Source organism: Formica exsecta, unplaced genomic scaffold (genome assembly GCF_003651465.1).
Source record: "Formica exsecta isolate Colony F162 unplaced genomic scaffold, ASM365146v1 scaffold677, whole genome shotgun sequence".
Taxonomy (NCBI): Eukaryota; Metazoa; Arthropoda; class Insecta; order Hymenoptera; family Formicidae; genus Formica; species Formica exsecta.
In genome coordinates this window covers 97,359-118,358 of record NW_021853441.1, presented here as the reverse complement: position 1 = coordinate 118,358, position 21,000 = coordinate 97,359, and the positions used below count along the sequence as shown (strand labels likewise).

General features: G+C 37.7%; 3 pseudogenes; all 3 read left to right on the top strand.

The window, feature by feature from the left end:
* Positions 1–18,265: 18,265 nt before the first annotated feature.
* On the top strand, positions 18,266–18,385 carry LOC115243053 (annotated as a pseudogene).
* Positions 18,386–18,905: 520 nt separating this feature from the next.
* On the top strand, positions 18,906–19,025 carry LOC115243052 (annotated as a pseudogene).
* A 484-nt stretch (positions 19,026–19,509) lies between these two features.
* On the top strand, positions 19,510–19,629 carry LOC115243055 (annotated as a pseudogene).
* The last annotated feature ends 1,371 nt before the right edge of the window (positions 19,630–21,000 follow it).

The following is a 21,000-nucleotide window of genomic DNA, read 5'->3' as shown; positions in this document are numbered from 1 at the left end:
TCCCTTTCATCTCTATGCATAAAGCTGTACTTTTTACTTCGTTGTAGACTATAGACCGAGATTACAGTACAAAAAACGTAATGAAGAAAATATGATTATATCATCTTTATTGAATTTATAATGAATTTCCTCTCGGCAAAAATTTTATTAATGTTTTTATTTTTAACGGTTAAAAGAAGATATTTATCGAACTGAAAAATTCAATCCGGGCATTGTAAGAAATTAAATTTTTTATCTTTCTATGTATTAGTAAAACTTAATTTTTTAATATTGCATATTATATATGCAAATAAATATTTAATTTTTCAGAGATTGTTTTTATGATGAAAATGCTTTATTTGATAATCAGCTTTATTACCGAGCTCGGTTTAATAATTTTATAATTAATCTTAGATTATAATAAGCACCGCAAAGTTTCTTTTTTAATTTTTCTAAAAATAAGATATTTTTAAAAGTAGGATTCGTTCTTTATACATATATTAAATGCAGTAGAGTTAATACTAAAACAAATAACGCGGAATAAATCTTTTATGTGTGTATATATCGTGCCGTATCCGGCGAAATAATTGCATCCGGTTAGGGACAGAACCGGGGCCGTTTCTACGCCGCTGGGACCCAAGCGATCGGAGTGTCCTTTTTAATGGTAGCGCCGTCGGTTGACGCGAGCGAGTTTTGACAGACAGCTCCTGCCGGCACAATAGCAGCCGCGGTCTATTGTGCGCGCGAAATTATACATGCACGCGCAAGCTACGCTACACCCGGTATAAAACGTACAATACACACGATTTAACCTGCCGGTCCTCTTACCTGTCCCCTCGTACCAAGGGCCTAATGAAGACGGACGGGTCGCCCTCAAGGCGATTCTCTACCCCTCCTCTCCTGCTACTTCTATTCTCGCACCCTCTTCCTTCCTCCGTATTCTGGTGACACTCCATCCGAGAAGGACCTTCTCGGCTCTATCGCGCGCATTTAGCTTCGTTTTGTAAGACACACAGCAGGGAAAAGTGTAAAGGGCGGGGTGGATAGGGTAAAGGGGTGATACTGCTGCACTGATGGGTGCCGCTGATAGCTTCGCCCGAGGTGTCGAGTACTCGCAGCGCCTGCAAAGCGTGTCATGAACAGTCATCGGCGGGAAGAAAGGACTTGACAGTAGTAATTTGAGACCGTGAATAACTAATTTTCCATCATTCAAAGGGTGAATGACAGATTCTGACCATGAAAGTGAAAGGATTGTCAGCTCTTAGCTTCTCTAGTGTACGATACCAGCATTTTCTCTTTCACTAACGATTATACGACTACGTATTAAAATCTCTTCTCGATTACTTTCAAGTCTTTCAATTTTACTTTCGCAGATATTATATCTGTAACTTCCGATTAATAAATTGCTTTACATCGAAGATAATGATCATCTATTAAATTCTCGCCAAGCGAAAATATTGTCTACAAGTTTCTTTAAGAATTTGTTATTACGATTTTTTTTTTCGATAACTATGCGACGCAAAAGAAAAAAGAAGAAAACAAGGAATTTAATTAATACCGATTTAAGAATCATTTTCTACCGGTCAATAGGCGTATCACTTTGAATGGCATCCGGTATTCGGGGGGTGAGGGATGATGAGGATAATGGATGCGAGGTTGCTCTGCGAGTGTTTCCTTCCCTCGGTGTCGCGCTCTTATTATTATCATCGTCATTATTGTTACTGGCTGCGCTTTTGTCGATACAACGCGGCGGCAGCGGAAAGACGAGACCGGGTCGAAGGGATGGTTTAACGAGTGCGGCCGCGTTGTAATTCGAGACTCGAGAGCGTCGGGGGATGTTCCGACGTTTTCTTTTTTTCTCTCTCTCCCCTGGCGTTCCTTTTTCAAGGCTCGACGTGAAAGGGAAGAAGGGCGACGTGATCACTGTGACTTTTGTTACCTAACGTCACGAGGAGAGCGCGTGCAACTTTACGGTCGCCGCGATTAAACCACTTCGCGCTACAGTGGAAAATATCTGATGGCTATTCTCACTTCTCATTAATACCGTGTTGAACGTCCGGGACGCATACATTTTATAGAAAAATTCTTCATTAATTTCCATTGAGTACTACTGTACCTTTAACTCTTTTGATTTATATATATAAGCTCTTTCTCGTACAATATCTTTTAAAAGATAGAATAAAACACAGAAACTAATAAAAGGCGCATGTTTGTTTAATATTTTATTATATACATTTTGTAGAAAAAAATCCTTCTTTCTTGAAGCTCAACTATATTTTTAATGCTTGAACTTTTTTTCGTTTAAATTCTTTGTAAGAAATTGTGTGAGAGATATTTTTCAAGAAGTATAATAGAATCTCTCAAAAAACGCGACTTTGCAGTTAATTTATCATTTTTTTACTTTACAGTTTTATTTTCTAGCACATTAATTTCGAGAAACATTCGCGCTATACGATATTTAAATAGCTTTTATCATATCAACCATAATTAAGTCTTCAAATTTCGTCCAAGTACCAACGGCAAGCGCGGCCCGAGAGAGGTTAATTAGAATTATTCCTAATTAAGTTTACCGTAAATTCGGCAACAAAAAAAAAAAAAACAGAAGAAGAAGGGAGAGAACTCGACGTTAACGGTCGGAACGCCGTGTTTGCGCACAGTGCAGCACGAATGCATTCAAGCTATTGCATTGTGGCGGCGGATCGCTTCGCAGCTTCCGTTAACGATCGGGCTTTCCCTCGCCCAGGTATTTTATTATTTGCGAAATATTCCGCGGTGGAGAGAGAGGGGGGGGGAGGGGTGGGAAGGGGTGAGAGAGCCGCATGTGTGCATGCGCTTGAACGCGGCGCATAATAATAAAATCGCATGCCTCATCGATTGGCAAAACAAGAGTAATCGCGAGTAATTGCGAAAGAGCGGAAAACTTTTTGTTGTCGTTGCGGATGAACGGGCCATTTAGAGCGCGCATATTAATTAATACGGCGGCGCGATTCCGTCGGTCCGCCGCGATATGAAAGGATTTCGGATGCGCATTAAAATTCCCGAACGAGAGATTCCCAAATCAGATTTAATCCTCCCCCTCCCCTTCCCCCGCCTCCTCCGCCCCACATCGCTGTTGTTCATTAAACGCGCGCGTTATTACACGATTTATATATTTTTCGCCGCTACAATTGAAGTGGAGAAAGAATAACGAGTGCGAAGAGACGAAGAAATGTAAACAGTATAGTGTGTAAAATAATACTGGCGAATTAGCCATAGAGTCATGCACATTCTCTTAATATGTTTATATGGAAATATTAAGTTAATTATTTTTTTCGAAACTTTAAATATTTTTCTATATTTACTTAAATAAATAATTATGAAATATGTGTGTGTATGTCAATTAGCTCTATATAACAATTTTTCTTGAGAAAAATATTAGCAAATCTAAAACTCACATATAAATTCACTTTTTCCTAAATTTTCACTTTTTCCGTAAATTTATTATTAACGAAGAAAGAGAAGAACCCCGTAAAGAGGGAGGGGAAGGCAAATTTTAAAGAATTTTATCTCTTATTCCAGAGAAACCAGAAAAATTAAGAGCTTCCACATAAACAAGTGTGGCAACCTGTTTGGATAGAGCAAACATCACGAAATGGCTCTGTCTTAAAATTTTCCCGAAACAGAGGCGTGCATCCGCCTCTCTCGCGTCACGTTCGCCGAGGCACGCGTATAATTAGCATTGTAAGAGGAAAAAGGGAATAAAACGAAAAACACAGGTGCGGTTAACGTCAGCTTGGCGAAGCATTATGCAGAAGAGACTACGCTGCGAGGCGAGCGAAGGGAACGCCGCGGCGCCCTTTGTTCGACGCGTGTTCAAGGATCAGCAAGAAAGCGTTTAACTTTTTCGTCCCGCCCCCGCCACTCGCGTCCGACGGATATATCGTGGAGCGCTCTGGCTTTTTTTTTTTATTAACCCCGTTGTAAAATAAATTAGGGGTGAAATTATTAAAGGTGCTCTCTCTCCGTTCCCCTCGACCCGGCCGCGCTATCGAACTTTCACCAACATAGTCGCAGAATGTAAGAACGAGGTTGGTTCGAAGCGAGAGAGAGAGAGAGAGAGAGAGAGAGAGAGAGAGAGAGAGAGAGAAAAGCACGGAAGATTCTCCATTGATCGTGGGATCCTTGCGGTAAAGGCGGGTTCGCGTTCCCTTAATTATTACATTCAAGAAATTCAGGATTCCGTGCGAAAAAAAGTGTACGTAATAATAGGTTCTTACTTTTAGCTACGCTTTTCGTATTTGAAGCAGAACAAGTGTATGTCCAAACTTTGTAGAGAGAACGGGAAAGAAGAAAAAAAAAAAATTGCAGCAAAAGTATAAAAAACTAAAGAAACCAATTTCTTTTAATGTTGATATTTAGATATATCTAAAATCTTCCTATGTGTGTAGTTTCTTACATTTTTATATTTAAGTAGCATCTTACACGCGATAGAGTATAATAAAACTAATTACAAAATTATATGAAGATTAATTAATTTAATAAAACGCCTTTGCTTTACGAGAGAAAGTTATAAATTAAGTAGTACATTTCAATCGAACAGAAATTGTCAAAAATGTGTGTGGAAAGTTCGATAAGACGCAATACTAACATTATTGCTTCGTCGTTGAAGAGAGCTTTCACGAGGAATCTCGTATCATTCGCAAAGACAAGTTCGACGTGATGCTGTAAAAAATCGTCCTTGCCCCCACAGAAAAGGAAAGATAGGAGCCATTTGGGGCCTCGATAAGACGCGGCACGTCTCCCCGCGAGTTTCTTCTTTCTCACCGCGCGAGACACCCGTTATACATCAATGCCGAAGCGAGGGGTGGGTGGCCAGAAGGGGAAAGAGGGCGAGAGTCGCCCTTCGAAAAATCTCATTTCGCCTTCTCTACACCGGGTTAACACCGAAAACACGTGCTGCCGACTTATGAACTTCCATTCTTAATGGTTCATGAAATTGCCTTATATTTCACGTCCGGCAACACGTACATGGGGCGGAACGGATTTCGGAGGGTCCGTACTCACCCAGCGGGGACAATATAACGTGGATTTGCCTTGTGGAAATTCAAAAATTTCATCGTGAAGGCGGCGCGGCCGCGTCTCTCGGTGGCGTTTTGATCGATACGTGGTGAAAATAGAAAGATGAGCCGTAGAACACATGGAGAGCACCGTCATTTCTCAGAAGGAAATGATGCGGTTTAATAGTGGTACTCTATTTTACTGTCGTATATAATTTCATACTTATTACTGTTATTTCCTGTCATTTTTTTTCATTTATCGTTGAATTATCGTTATCGTTATTATATACGATTGTCGTTAAATCATTTGATTCAGTAGGATCATAGAGTGAGATACCTAATATCACTGCGTGAAATCTCCGTGTCTCATCGATCATGGTAGTTTTTTTGGTTTGGTGCGTCCAATAATCGATCATCAAATAGTAGCAAATAAGTCAAATTTTTCGACGGAGCTGTTCGGGACAATCGTCGAAAAATGGATTTCAATAGCGCAATAATTTCGACACGGCCGATCGCACTCGCGTCGAAAGATAATTCAAGGCAAACTAATTTCGCGAGTACGACAGTAAATCCGGAAAGGTCAATAAATAATGGCGCGATTGTATCGCGACGGGCGGTTTATGAAGTGCCGTTTGTTTACCCGCTAAGCGCGCAACATCGGGATGAAATGCAACCGTATCTGTTACCGCGCACCTCATATACGTGTAGCCGCAATTATTTACCGTTCGATTTTTCCACGCATCCCTTGCATGCGACCGCACGTCCCTTTATCGATGTCGAGGATCGTTATTATCGCGCCATCCGACATACGACCACGAGGATATGACAAATACGACGCCATAGAACTTTGGCAAAAAAAAAAAGATCGATATAGAGGAGAGGGTTATCATTTTAAAATATAAATAAAATATGTAACTCGTATATACCGTGGAATATATACTTGGTTTCTTTGAGATGGATAAATATCTTAAATTTTTTCATTTATATCCAATAATATTTTCAAAAGAGAATTTTTGGCATGCGCCGCAATAATCAGAAGCATGATGGATAATATCCGAAAGAAATATTGAGATTATTCTCACATAATATCTACTTTCACAATTTCATTTCCTCAATGCATTCTCACTCTGCAGGCATCCATCTGCAAAATAAAACATACTTTGATGCATTAACGTTATTTGCCTTTCGCGCGCGCGCGGATTCATTAGTCAGGAGTCTCTCCCGTTTAGTATCGGCGGTAATCAAGCTCGCGTCAATTAATCGCGACATTTTACGCGAAAAAGAAGGAGAAAAAAAAATAAAAGAGACGGGAGAAAGGAATCTCGCCACGAGCGCCAATTAAGCGCTCGTAGCCGGCGAATCTCCCGCGTGTGCGATTCGTATTCGCCGCGAGCGAAACTTGGGTAACGCTCGTTAGCTTCGATTTATTCGCTTTTTCGTCGGCGGCGCGCACGTCCCCGCCGGTTTCTCGAAGCCGAAGACAAAGTTGGCAACTCCGGCCGCATTAAAGCGCGGCTACCGGCGCGGCTTATTAGTAAAAAGCATGACAAACGACTCGCGGTTTAAGCCCCACCGGCTCGACTCCCCGACTTATGTTAGCTACGGCCAGCCGCGGACTGACCGGCCCCAGTTGGGCCGTATAAGCGGGTGTGCAACACGGCGCGCACGGTGATATACGGCGATTTTTAGTCACGCTTTTATACAGAAATAAATCCACCGGTTAACGCGCCCGCTGCTCCCCAGATTCCCGTAAGGGGGAGATGCGCGAGCGCCCGATGCGCGGAAGTAAGAGTCGTCGAGTAGACTGAAATGAGAGGCTTTTGTATAACGCGAATAAAAACTTGCAAAAATGTTACGTTTCTTTATTTTGTAATTTTTTTAAGGACACATTGTACTATGTAACTATATTATTATCGATTTTAAAAACCGCGCGATACTATTTTTTTAAATACTAGAGGAAAGATATTGAAACTGACTTGCCATTTTTTAAATTTTTGCCTGCAGCTAAAAATTTTGAATAAACATTTAGATGATATTTACTAAAAATCGCTACCTATCGTCATAATTTTAATCTATAAAATTAATTTACCCGAAAATATTACAGAAAAAAATAAAAATATGATAAATAGGATATAGGGATATATTCAATAAATTATTAAATTCTATACAAATATATTGATTTTAAAATAAAATTACATTTTTTTATTTCATTACAAAAATAAATATTTTTGTACAAGAACAGTCTCTTTCTCTTTTTAATTTTTAAGATTAAAATTTTTAACGTCACAGGCTTTTGTGTGCAATGCATTTACGAAAATGCAGACAAAAAATTGACTAATAATCTTTACAAACTTTTTTTTTCTTTTTTTTCTATGAATAAATGAACAACCAAAGTTTATATCAGCTCTAGTAAGCCTATGTTTTTTTTTTTTTTTCTAAGTAAGCCAAGATTTTTAAATAAAAGATGAATAGTATGCAGTAATAATAAAATTTCCAGTAATATTTACGACATCCTTAAGTTAAGTACTTTTATGTAAGTAAAATAATTATTTATTTATGACCATAATCTAGCCAGAGAGAAAAAAGTCGAATTTTTTCGCGTAGCGCCAAAAGGTTTAAGAGTGTGTCTTAATTGTCTCTCGAAATTCTTCGTACAATGCCCAAAGGGGGAAAATTTCACGAGTTCCTCGCGCCGGGACATGTGTGCGACGAGATGCAGATGGCCCAGAGGCGACATTACTAGCATGAGGCTGTTAAGTGATCCTAATGCCTGGCAGCCTAATCGTCGCTAATACCAGTGATCACCATCTCTCTCTCTCTCTCTCTCTCTCTCTCTCTTCTTGCCGTCTCCGACGTTCGCGCATTGTCATGCACTTTGACTAACGTTTCTGGCGTTCACCTCCGCCATGCTCGTGTTCCGTAATGAGGATTACGCCGATGGTCGCGCGTATTAATCACCGTCGTTTCGCACCACGATTCTGGTTAGTCGGATCGCGCATAATAATGATAGAGAGGACAGATCGGGCGGAAGAGAACCGTATGGATTAACGCGACCGATCCCGATTATCGAAGCGCGAAGGATATTTCGCGATATATTCCCGAGCTTGTCGCTTGTTTATAAATTGGGCCGAGATATTGTGTCGGCGGCATTAATCTCGCACCTTAATAAGAAAGGATTTTGGTGATAACCTAGTTTTCAGGCGCACATGGAATATAGGGAGAAAGAAAATACACGAAATTTGGATTGTCTTATGTAAGTAATAATTTATCCGTGAAAATTATATATTGATCATATTATTAAAATCTAAATAATACTAAAAATAATAAAAGTTCCAATAATTGATAAAAATTTGTATTCAGTTAAACTTGACACTGAAATTTACTTTAAGATTACCATACCAAATAGCAGGACAGGATAAAGTTTACAAAATACAACGATAACTTCTTTCACTGATAAATGAAAATTTATAGCGGACAGATAGCGTCGCCGATTTAACAATGTTAAATATTCCGAAGAACAAATCGTTTATCGTTCGGTCCATTATGGCTCGTGTTAGTTGCGTTAGACATTAAGTTAGAGATTAGCGAGAGCAGCAAGGAATATCGTCGAAGGTATTAATTAAAATTCAAACACAACTGATTTCTCGATTTTCCGGCGTTGTTTATCTGCCTGTTTCTCGTTTATCCAGGAATGTTATTCGACGAGGGCGAGTTTTTTACGGATCGAAGACGGACCGGGAAGAGATACGACGGTCGGTTAGTGTCGATTAGGCGCGGACATTAGGGTCACTTAGTATCGGTCGGGATCGTTGTTTCGGTGGCGCGCGCGATACCAATCTAAATTTAAATACTCCTTAACACCTACTACTATTTATTATGCCATTCGGCATTCATGGGCCTCGACGGACCATGGAACGCCGGCCAATCATGCGCCCGTTAATGGATCGTTGAGAAAGCGGACGCCATAAATCACGAAACTGAAGATGACCTCGCAGAGAATGAGAAAAGGGGCGGAGGATGTTACCCCGAGGTTGTTCTTAGGTTCACCTACATCCTCCGAAATACATGTCTCATAAAGTCACGCTTCTGCGACTCTTCGAGAAAATGATTCTTTGATATCTTCAACAATTTATCATCCCACAATTAATTGTATTCTTTAAAAGTCTTTTTGCAAAACTTTATAAAAAAGTAGAAGATTTTTGCGAATTCTTTTTATTTTATCATAAATTTTAAATTTTGTTTTTTTATTTTATTTTTTTATTTTTATTTTTATTTTATTTTATTTTTTTTAATTTTTCTTTATATTATTTTATATATCTCAATTCTAGAAAGAGTTCATTTTATAAATAGAATCTTGATATATTGAAATTTTAATATTATCAAGACATTCAAAAAGTTTATCTCCAGAAGAAAAATCAATATTTGACAAAGTCGTTCTCTTTAATCGACAAAATTCTGGTGTCAATAATGTCAGATGACTAATTGCGGCTTAATCAAAAGATAACTTGGTATCGCCAGTAAAAGAGATTAACCGACAGATCTTTCGCTGGCTGAATTGCAGCCCGCTTTTGCAGATCCAGTGCGATTGCACAGCCGAGTGTATTAATTCGAGCATGAGTCAGATGGGCACAGACGGAGCGGAGTGACACGTTCTCCGTGCATCCGGGACATGCAAATTAATGCATCGGAGTGTACGTGCCGGAGCAGAACGATCGGATAGCTCGTTTCTGACCCCCTCTTTTTGCACATCCTCATTTACTCCAGCATTTACAACCGTCCGAGAGAACATTCCGGCAATTCGCGTTAACGCCTCGTCGGTTCACATCGGCCCTGTCACGTCTCTTCCCCTCGGCTGAATGAATTTACGCGTGCACTGCTTTCGCGTGATGCTTAAAAGCCGCTTTTACAGCGTTCTCGATTAATGATATAAAAGCGGAATCTGGATAACTTGGTTTATCAGTACGTAGAATAAAACAGATAGCATAATCTCTCTTGATATATCGTACATGATGACAGTAAGACGTGATAAGATCTATTCAATTTTAAAAAAATTTTTCCTCAAAATCCGCATCGGTCACTATTTGATTTTGAACTTTTTTATGCCTATTTATTTTTAATTATCTAGGAAATTAAGTCTTAAATTAAATCTCGATATTAATGAGAGATTATTTATTGTTAGTATATATTCTTAAATATGTCCAATACTTTTAGCACAATCTGTATACAAATACAATGTGTCCAGACCCATAATAATATATACAAAATGTATTCAAATTCTATAGTCGAATATCTCTTATCATATAATTATTAGCAATATCTGGATACTTAATATTGCACGATAAATGCAGTATTTGCTTATCAAACCGTAATTTACTGAGATCACTCAATACAATTTCCGCAAGCGATAACATGGCGTTTTAATTGTTATTAATCAACGCATATATTCGTCTCGTTTTAGCAGTGACGTAAATTAAACATGAAGAGTAGAGCGATATACGTAATCCGCGATATGTTTAATGACCGAATTAATTACTGCCGTTCACTATTCCTGGAGTATATTTCCGCATAATTTATTTATTTTTCTCGAATACGTCAATCATCCCCGTCCTCCACTCGGACCTATGTTTGCCTGTCAGATTTGAATTCGCGCGAATTGCGCGAATCGCAATGCGTAACTGATAATGATGAGCGCTTTAATTATTCATAACCATCATTTAGAGCATGCATCATATATATTATATGATATTAATTTATATGATATAATTAGTATTAATATTAATCGATGCGGCATTTATTTCATGCTCTACATATTCTTGCGAATAGTGCCGTTACGCTATTATCTTGCATTTTAGTTTTTCGATTCTTTCAAAATTATTTGTGCCATTTTTGCTAATTTACTATTTTATATATCAAATTATATAATAATAAATGTATTATAAATGATACAAAGAGAGGTCTGCGATATTACCAATTAAAATCAGATTATACGAGCATTGTAACACATACGTGTATACAAACATGATATAATAGTTTATGATAATATGTGTGTGTGTATGTATTGAATAATAATTATATACTGTAGAATAATAAAAATTAGATAATACTAGAAAAACACTAATTATAAATAAAAAAAAAAATAAAAGAAAATAGAAAAAATAATAGAATAGTAATAGAGAAAAATTGAAGAAATGCGGGATCAATTTTTCTTCCGCATTCGCGATATCAATCGAAATCGCGAAATCGGATGACTTTGGATAAATGTACGACTTTTACAGATTGCGCGAGAGACATATCGATTTTTGCGAAGCCCAGACGTAAACCCATTGATCGTTCCTCAAAGGCGTGCCTCGGCGACCGGGATGTCGGCAAATTGTGTCGGCAGCACCTAGAGACCTTTATTATCCCCGCGAGAGCTTTCGGTATATCTCGGGGGGAGGGGTGGGGGAGAGGGGGAAGCAAAGAGAGGGAACGAATGATGGCCGTGACTCGCAAGTTACTTTCCCCCATCATCCCTCGCGCCATTCGCGCCCTTCACACTCGCGAGAATGGCCTTCGGTGGGGATACTCGACATTTTTCACTCTACCTCCGCAACGACTTGTGCTGAGCCACGCGTATTTCATTATTTATCAAGGAAGTATTGTGTATAGTGCTCTCGCGACCCGAATAGTCGCACATACGCTATTTCCGAGATGAAAACGATCCAGAGTCGCGTCGCATATACTTTCCCAAGGTGTGTCTGCTACTTCAAAGATTCAACGTCACTTTGTGACTTTGGATAACAATTCGTCTTTATTTGAATAGATAATATGATTGTGATGAGATTTTTAATTATAATTTAGAATAAATTTTCTATATAAAAATTTTTTATATAATTATACGTTGGGGCATTCTCTTTATATTCGATATTATATATTTTGTAATTAAATCTTGATATATTTGGCATTTTTATTGAAAAGTATAATTTTCTTTTTTATCAAGTTTGCCGAAAACTTTATCTATTTTGATATGTTTTTATTTAAAAAAGCATATTTTGGTTATATTATTCTCAAATTTTAGACTCCTCTATATGACAATTCCTTCCTTTCTTTCTCCCGCTATAAAAGAGCATCAGTTTAATATAAATAAATCAATTATTAGCACGTATGATATTATCGTAATAAAATCTAGATTCAAAGTCGCGCTATTAAACCTATTTCTTTCACTTTGAAAACATTTACGTCTGTCAATATCGCTACGCGAAATTAAAAAGAGAAACCTGCGGTCATAAATTTCCAAACGTTTCCAATAAATTCTTCCTCCATTCTAGGATTCCCTAAAGGGAAACACGTCTTTCTTACAGAGCGACAAACGATTCCTCTTGCAATAGGACGAACGATTACGGCGTAACAAGTTTTGTGAGTTGTCCCCGAAGAAGCACTTCGATCCGCAGGGGTCGTGTCTAGTCCGACACCGCCCCGCGGAGGAGCTGTCGACCCCTTTTGTCCGAGACAATCGTCCCGCTCGTAATCACCGTTTTCAGCGTCGCTGATGCGGACGGAAATGCAAGTAGACGACCGGGAGTGATTTAGGACATTCGTGTAACGCGGTACGTGCCGCGTTACGACGAACAAACACCGGCACCGCTGTTGTTACAGATCTGAAACGGCCGTAAACGATCGCGTAATGGCGAAAAGAAGACCGCATACGGTGGAACCCTGTAGAACCTTGCGGTCCTGTCGTAAATCTAATACGGATCGAAAATATCCTTGCGAGAGTATTACAATAGCGGGTGGATCTCTCTGATCCATGTTTTATAGCGATATGTAAATTTCATCGCTCTCGTTGTAACTGATCCGTTGTAAAAACGGAGCGGTACGAAATCACGCTCGAAATTCGTGTCTTCTTGCTGAATCTAATCGATTTTTTTTTCTCACACCTAGTTCTCTTTAACTGAAAAAGTCACGCAGTAACAATGCGATTGAAATATTTGTGACGCTGTATATCGAGAGACGCTTTGCTTTATCCTTTTTTTCGAAAATGATAAAAATATTTCATTCTCAATAAAAAATATACAAACCGCAGTCGCTGTAGCATTTTCTGTGAAAACGTTTATTAGAACATTTCTTAATAACGCAAAGTGGCGCATTATTTTCGTATAATATTTAAAATAGACTTCACTTGACATCATTTGAGAGAATAAAGTTTCTTACTTCCCATGCTTCTCTATTATGAAATGTCACATCAATGAAGAAAATAAAATTCCATTACCGATATTACAGTGCAATTTCTCAAAAATGTTCTGGTAAAATATTTATTTTTTTAGCTAATATCGAGAAATCTTTTTAACAAAAATGGATTGATATAATCGAGAATCTTGGCAATAAATTTATTTTTTTGTGATAATATAAACTACAATCATGAAACTTTTTTCTTTAAGATCGCGGTATTAACGTGAAAAAAAATATCAAGATTTTCTTATCAGTAATATATAAGTGGATCTGCTATAAATTTTATGAAATACCAATTTTCTCTCACATAAGATTCTGCTATCATTGGAAAAAAAATTTGGTTTTATGGGGATGCTTATCGGTATTGGAAGAGATTTTGATGTATAAAAAAAAAACAAATTACCCACAAGAAAATATCATTATATCCAACTAATTCTTTTTCTGAATATTCTTATCGTAACACGTGCGTATAAAGTGTGTCTGATAAAATTCATATAATATCGCGTATACACGAAACCTGTATACGCGAGGAAAATATCTACGCGAGAGAAAGAGATTTTGATTTCGCGGAGGTTCGTATTTTCCACACGCTCAGGCCGTTTCGTTTCCATTCGTTAATCCCGGACTCTCGGGCTAATTACACGCGGATCTCTCGGATATTGCGATACCGCAAACCGCCGCCGCCGTCCCCGTCGATGAGAATGGCGCCGAAAGTCGGCGCGCGTCGCTCTTTCGTTAAATTAACGTTTATTAGCTGCCCCTTAGTCGCACGTAAATTCCACGGTTATCGCGCTAATTCCGCCGCGTGCGCGCGCGAAAGACAGACATATTTCGAGAAACACGCATATATCTCGAAAATTTCAGAGAGCAGCGGCTATCTCGCGTTCGTGTCTCGTCGTTTTGCGGCTGCGGTTTCTTTTCGAATAACTACTGGTATAATGGCGGGAATCTACAACTCGCCTCTCAAGTCGGCCGACGTATCCGCTTCTCTTTTCCGAGTCGCCGAGTAAAAGGAGGAAAACGCCGAGAGCGCGTTTATTGCGACGCGGTGTAATTATTTCTCGCTTCGCCACGGAAACGCGAGATCAACCCTTCCTCTCGTACACTCGGCGGTTTAAAAAGCACCGAGAGAGATGTTTCGAATAATCCTTCTCCATTGCTAATTGCTGTTATACGACTTAAACTTTTTGTCGTTGTTAATAATCAAATGCATCTACATCATTAAATGATTACAACTGTCATGTTTATAATCTCTCGTAATTCAGGTCTTCATATATCTATAATATCAAGTATTTTAAAATCTCATAAAATATATGTACGTGTCTGAATTAAGCTTCATTTTTCTCATTTCACACAAAACATTTTATTATTGTGAGGATCGTATCTCTCTTCTTCGTGACTTTTTTCTTAAAAAAATATGCGACAAGATTATATCCATTATGTGATTCGACCACATGGTCAATGGCTGGCAGCACGTGGCAACCGAAAATCTCGCACTTCCTTCCCGATGACCCCTGCCATGTGTTTCAAAGCACACCGGAGAATAACTTATGGACAATTAACACTTCCTGGACCGATGTCGGCTTTCAGCAACGTTACTAGTTACTATGGTGACGATCGGTTGATAAATAGCGGCGTCCTGTGTGACGAGATTTTTTTTTTTTCTTTAGAACGAACATGACCACCTGGGGATTACACGCATGGCTCGAGAGCAAATATTTGAAACGCACAAATTGGCAGGCTTTTGTATCGGCGGGGCAAATTAAACTCGTCAATAACAATTTTTCAAAATACATGCGCTGCGGATAAAGAATTTAATTACTTAATGGCTAAAGACTGTGAGAGTCAGTTTCGCACAATATTCGTGAACTCTGTGTGTGTTTTTGTATAAATTTCAATTAGCAGATTAAAGTTTGCGCCAGCGGTGCCAGCGGTACTGCATATTTTTAATATTTGGGATCAATTATTTCGTCGGTGTTTGATGCATTATATGATGCTCTCAAAGCTTCATGTATACACAAACAATTTTTAATGTACCTTTAATCTGTCAAAAGATATTTTCTTTTACGGCAGAAATGTGATATATAATTCTTTTATTATATTTCTCTATTCGAGAATGACTGTATCAACGGCGTTATCGTGATATTAAGGTCAAATCGCAAATGGATCGGATTTTTCCTGTTAACGCAGTCTCCGAAATGATCCGCGATCTAGGTCAACGTTTCGATCTTTCGTGGGAAGCCATTATACTTTATCGAACTGTCACAGCGCGATTTAATACAATTCCAAAATGAGCAATTGCAGCGAAAGGCGGGGCAAACGATTCATTGAAGCCGCATTTTATTAATATATCACGAGGGGGAAAAAAAAAACACGCGAGAGCGTTTATAGCGGAGCGAGCGGTTCTGACGAGCTTCCAATGGAGGCATTCATTGGGAGTATGACAATTATGCGTGGTATGACGACGCTAATTTCCGCCGATGGAAATGCGAGAGCCGCGTTACAATAACCGGGCGCGCGAGGAGGTAATTCTCAGCCACCCGGTGATAACGAGCGAATTGATTGGAATGGAGATAACACGCGGGGCACTTCATTTGCAGTTTTCACCCGGTCCCACTTTGCGCGACCGGAAAAGGGGCCGCTCGCAATTTGTTCGAAGGATTCATTCGAAAAGATACGGGCGTAATTGTATCGCTGTCTGTGTATCTCGCGCTGCGCATTCCATGCAATTTGCATGCTTGATTGATATTGAAAATTTAAATTGTCGAGTGCGTTTTAATCTTGCTTTTTCAATATGCGGTTATCTCAGCGTGTCTCTCGAAGAATGGGACAAATAATTTTAGCAACAGAAAAGGTTTTTTATTTAATATATCGAGAATTATATCAAAGCCCTTTCGCGAAACGGATATAAGAAGATATCCAATCTGAAATTATATCTTAACTATATTGAATGATATTTAAATATAAAAATGAAAGAATCTCAAGAGAGAACAATCTAGTCTGCGAATCTCTTCAAGATTACCATCATTCCCGTTTAAATTGAAGCCGCACGCTTTCGCGTTCAATAATTAATACGAAACGCGCAAACGCTCGCAGCCTGGAATTCGTAATCTTGCATTATGATCTACATAGCAGAGGGAATGCGCGATTGCGGTCGCTTGCACGCATGTAAGATACACCTAAACCGCTAATGCGCGTTAGCGGAGTCATCGGGTCGCGTTTAATACCGCAAATGCGCGCCCGCGTACGAATTCGTTCCCGGGATACGCTGGGATAACTTCCTGCGGGATGATCGCCGCTCTTACGACAACCACATGTTACCGAGGAAGTCGTTCCCCGTCGTGTACGTAAGGAGAGGGAGGAGGAGGGCACGCTTCCTGGAGCGTGGGTCTCGTCTGAGACTTCAGCGGCAGCCACCTGTCCCGGGGTCCCCGGGGAACGGTAGCTGGGGATACGCGCGCGTAGATTCTGAAACTCGAGAAAATCTCCTCCTCCGCAGTCTTCGTCCTCACCCTGCTCATATAGAGAGAGTGAGAGAGAGAAAGAGAGAGAGAGAACGGCAAGAATCCTGTTACATGACGCTCCACGTGGCGCGGGCATGTTGCCCAGACCGATTTTCCCCGTCGTCATTCGCGGGAAACGAAAATGTATGACGCGGAAGAGAGAAAACTGGATCTAGGTACCGTGCCAGCTACAGGAACCAGTCGAGAAGCCAGAGGAAAGATACCGAAGTCGACATACCATTTTGTTTTTCAGCTCTAGCCCCTCAGCTGAAAGTTTAAAATGTTGACTTGTATTTTCCCTCATATTTACTGCTTATTATTAGATTGTATATGATAATGTTGATAATGTTGTTCCAAATTTTTGAATAAATGCTCTTTTTTTAAAGCGCACGTAGTTTGAAAAAATGATTTTCCGATATAGTCATTAAAAACTATAAAATATATAACTATAAAATAAAAAAACATAAGATAAAAACAAATATAAAATATTTTGAAACTTACAAATATGTGTAAAAAAAATAACATAATATTTTCTTTTAAATTATTTTCGTACAACACATATACACATACACACACACACACACTCTACTGTTATTGTAAGGACAAAGCGAGACAGATTAAGAAATGTAAACAGGCGCTAGGTGAAGGAAGGATGCGACTAAGCAGTCAGTCAATCCCGAGCCCTCGCCACGACAAGACGAGTAAATCTATCGATACTAAACACGCATTCGAAAGTTAATGGCCTTTTCTGATTCCCATCGTCTTACATGATTTAAATTAGCTACATAATTCGCCAAAAAATTATAGGAAAAAACATGTGTACTCTTGATAGGAAACGTATGTTGATTTTGAAATATTTCCTCAATTATTATCAATCTTTTTTTAAAATCAGCAAAATGCGTTGCAATGCTTAATGGAAGTTTGATTTCATTTGTTTTTTTTCTTATTAATTATATCATATAGAGTTTGTAATAATTATTGATTTTATTTCTAAACAATTATTATAATTGATCTGTTAGAGAGCGAATTTAAAAAAAAAAAAAAACGCTTCGTCAATTTTATTCATTATCATGTAATAGACAATATTTTATTTCGTCAACGGTCAAATCACGTTGTAAAGTACCGGTTCTTGTCTGATCACTGTAGTTGAGCACGGTTAGTACTTAGATGGGAGACAGCTTGGGAACACCGTGTACTGTTGGCAGTTTTTTTTTTTTGCATTTCTCTAATAGATCAATCAAATATCACACTTTCGTGATATTATTAAAAAAAAATTTATTATTTTCGTTTTATTCTTTATTTTTCTAAATGATTTTGATTTGATTCTTATTTAATAAAAATCAGGTCTCAAAGTCCAATATCTGACGAGTGTTTTGACAAGTAATTGCTGACAGGTAATATTATGTCGCTTTCTAGTTTTACAGTGCAGTTTTGATATAGCTTTTCTTAATTAACATCAATTGTTCTAATAAATGAAATATAATTTAAAAAGATATGTTATTTTTATTTGTTATGATACAATAAAGAATATGTTCATTCGGCAACGGTCATATCACGTTGTAAAGTACCGGTTCTCGTCCGATCACCGTAGTCAAGCAACGTTGAGCACGATTAGTACTTAGATAGGAGACTGCTTGGGAACACCGTGTACTGTTGGCAATTTTTTTTGCATTTCTCTCATAGATCAATCAAATATCACACTTTCGTAATAATATTAAAATAAATTTATTATTTACGTTTTATTCTTTATTTTTCTAACGATTTTGATTTGATTCTTATTTAATAAAAATCGAGTCTCAAAGTCCAATATCTGACAGGTGTTTTGACAAGTAATTGCTGACAGGTAATATCTGACAGGTGTTTTGAGAAGTAATTGCTGACAGGTAATATTATGTCGTTTTATAGTTTTATAGTGCAGAATTGATGTAGCTTTATATAATTAACATTAATTGTTCTAATAAATAAAATATTTTCAACTGAAATTTTAGATAAGAAATTAATACAATTCCAATTATAACAATATAATGCATCTGATTGTAACAGCAAATTATATATTATACAGAATTTTCTTTATAATTATTAATATTTATGGACACACACACGATTGTAGCCTCTTATAAAAATTTAAAAAGATATGTTATTTTTATTTGTTATGATACAATAGAAAATATGTTCTTTCGGCAACGGTCATATCACGTTGTAAAGTACCGGTTCTCGTCCGATCACCGTAGTCAAGCAACGTTGAGCACGATTAGTACTTAGATAGGAGACTGCTTGGGAACACCGTGTACTGTTGGCAGTTTTTTTTTGCATTTCCCTAATAGATCAATCAAATATCACACTTTCATGGTACTATTAAAAAAAAAATTTATCTTTTACGTTTTATTCTTTATTTTTCTGAACGATTTTGATTTGATTCTTATTTAATAAAAATCAGGTTTCAAAGTCCAATACTTGACAGGTGTTTTGACAAGTAATTGCTGACAAGTAATATTATATCGCTTTAAAGTTTTATAGTGCAGTTTTGATATAGCTTTTCATAATTAACATTAATTGTCCTAATAAATGAAATATTTTCAATTGAAATTTTAAATAAGAAATTAATACAATCCCAATTATAACAATGTAATGCGTTTGATTGTAACAGCAAATTAAATATTATACAGAATTTTCTTTATAATTATTATTACTTATGGACACACACACGATTGTTGCCTCTTATAAAAATTTAAAAATACATGTTATTTTTATTTCTTATGATACAATAGAAAATATGTTCATTCGGCAACGGTCATATCACGTTGTAAAGTACCGGTTCTCGTCCGATCACCGTAGTCAAACAACGTTGAGCACGATTAGTACTTAGATAGGAGACTGCTTGGGAACACCGTGTACTGTTGGCAGTTTTTTTTGCATTTCCCTAATAGATCAATCAAATATCACACTTTCGTGGTACTATTAAAAAAAGATTTATATTTTACGTTTTATTTTTTATTTTTCGAAACGATTTTGATTTGATTCTTATTTAATAAAAATCAGGTTTCAAAGTCCAATACTTGACAGGTGTTTTGACAAGTAATTGCTGACAGGTAATATTATGTCGCTTTAAAGTTTTATATTGCAGTTTTGATATAGTTTTTCATAATTAACATTAATTGTCCTAATAAATGAAATATTTTCAATTGAAATTTTAAATAAGAAATTAATACAATCCCAATTATAACAATGTAATGCGTTTGATTGTAACAGCAAATTAAATATTATACAGAATTTTCTTTATAATTATTATTACTTATGGACACACACACGATTGTTGCCTCTTATAAAAATTTAAAAATACATGTTATTTTTATTTCTTATGATACAATAGAAAATATGTTCATTCGGCAACGGTCATATCACGTTGTAAAGTACCGGTTCTCGTCCGATCACCGTAGTCAAACAACGTTGAGCACGATTAGTACTTAGATAGGAGACTGCTTGGAAGCTCAATTAAAAGGTAAAAAGGTTCTCGTCCGATCACCGTAGTCAAGCAACGTTGAGCACGATTAGTACTTAGATAGGAGACTGCTTGGGAACACCGTGTACTGTTGTCTTTCTTTTTTATTTTTTGACAGATCAATTAGATAAATACCATAATTTTGCGGATTCTCCCCAAAAGAATTCGGAGACATATTTTTCATCTACGAATTTTTTTGATTCTTTTTTAATAAATATTAGCTATGATAAAATATTGAAAAATTGATTTAATTCAATATGATTTTCAATACCATTTCTCTTATGATACTATTATTATTCCATAATTGTTTCGAATCTTTTGCAACAAATTTTTTGGGAGATGGAGGATCTACAAAGATCTCTACAAAGGATTTCTAACACTATTAATATATAAGCGATGCGATCGATCTTATCGATCCTTTGCGGTCACTTTCGAATGGACTTTCAACGGTTCGACATAATTCATGAAATCGCCCGGATCATTCTTTATCCCGGAATATCATCGACGTGTCCCAACGGGAATTGTTGTTCGCGATATTATACACAAATAGCATCCGAGATAAATCATCCAAGTGGGCCGAGTCGAAGCGCACTCGCGCTCGTCCATTGTGGCGATATTCCACAAGCAGCTTTGTCCGAAATTCTTCTGGTCGGCATCTGCAGGATACGCGTCTCCTCCCGGTACATGCGACACGCGTTGCTGAAGGGTAGTCGCCCTGCCCATTCCCTTACGCCTCGTCCTTTCATCCCTCCATTTCTCTCAACCTTTCCCCCCC